Below are 1,709 nucleotides of genomic sequence, written 5' to 3'. Positions count from 1 at the left end.
CTAAGGGTTCGAATCTGGCCTATCTTTTAAAAAAAGGTAGAAGAGAAGCGTTCCTAGGCAGTTTTCTACTGCTTCTGTTCAGGGACTTGTTCTGTATCTCTGCACAATTGAAACTGATTTGTTGGTATTTTGTGGTGTAAATGTGGCGCGCGCCTGTGTAAAAGTGTTTTTGTTTTGTTTCCTTTGAAAAAAACCTTCTGAACATCTTCTGAGTTTCCGTGGTGATTCAAAGTTTTTTAATGGGGAATGTTATCTGTCTTTATTGTTTAAATATGTGTCTTTGTTGTTTAAAATTGTTCAGCTAGTGAAATTTCTGTTTGTGTCTCTTAAATATGAATGTATTGCTAATCTGAGAAATGTTAATTACTTACATGTCACCTAAAAATTAAGGCTAAGAGTTCTAACTAACTGTAAAGTATGGCTTTGGTGTAATGAAGGAAGGTAGGGAGAAATGTTGAAAGAAAGTTGAATGGATGATAGGCCAGTAAGCTGGGACAAGTAGAATAGGTTTTTTTTTCCTAAATCCTTAAATCCTGTCTTCCCTAAATCAAGGACATTTGGAACCATCTTGTAAATCTTGTCTTCCCTAAACCAAGGACACTTGGAAGTGAATGATTTGCATTTGCCTCCCTAAACAGAGGTTAAATAGTTTATGTCAATCTGATTAGTGTCGCTTGCTGTCCACACCCAAGGACAAATGAAATTCGAAAATAAGCCTTATTTTGACTAGTTCTTTTATTCAGGTATTTTTTAAGGAGGAGGCAACCCGGTCCCTCCCTGCAACATGAGTAATAGCTCCTTCTCAAACTCGACTGCCTTAGAATATATGTTAAGGAATTTTAAAATTGCTCAAACCTTGTCGCTGTGGGTCGGGTTCTGCGTGTGTAAGAAGGGACAGAGTAAGGTTTAGTAGCAGGAGTGAAGAGGCAGGGCAGGAGCAGGCCAGAAGAAGCTGGCAAGGCCATCCAAACCACCCAGCCGCTATTGGCCAGAGCTGCCTGAGGCAGATCTAGCTCCCAGAAAATTCCCCTATGTTGTGTGCTGAGGCATTTGTCTAGTTGTCGTGTCTATTAGTCTTGTTTCTTTTTCCAAAATATGGTCGAGCGCCGTTTCTGTCTGGTCGAGACATGGGTCGAGAATCCTGTCCTGGGATGTGGGAAAGGGGGCCCCCACACCTGTTCTTGTCAGGCCCCCATCAGGGGACTTGGGTGGTGTTCCTGTTATCTGCTCAAGATCCCAAGACTGTAAAAGTACTTGTTTACTGAAAGGGTGTAAGTGCAGATGTTTGTTTGATGTTTGTATGTCTACCTGGGTATAATTATTTGTTCATGTAAGTGTGGAAGTCTGCGAGAGAAAAAAACACGTTTGATTTAGGGCTGAATGCTCTGACTGATAGCAAAACACCCCCGAACGGCCGCTGGGTTCTTTTCCCAAGGGTGCTTGCTCTCTGTCAGAGGTGGAACCGGCCCACCTGACAAAATTTCTGTCTATGTTTGTGTACTAGGGACTTTGATGTGCTCTGTGAATTCTGGGGTAGATTTAAAGGTATTTGTGGCTTTTCTAGTCTGATTGGGACATTCAGGGGCGGGCTCACATATTCTCAGGGCAGAGAGATTTTATGGGCCCCGCCCCCTGCTTGTGCTGAATTAAGGATCTTTTCTTTCAGAAGACCCTCCAGGGTTTTTGTTTGTTTGTTTGTTTGTTTGTTT

Source organism: Myotis brandtii, unplaced genomic scaffold, assembly GCF_000412655.1.
Source record: "Myotis brandtii unplaced genomic scaffold, ASM41265v1 scaffold70, whole genome shotgun sequence".
Lineage (NCBI taxonomy): Eukaryota > Metazoa > Chordata > Mammalia > Chiroptera > Vespertilionidae > Myotis > Myotis brandtii.
Note: the sequence above shows the minus strand (reverse complement) of the source record.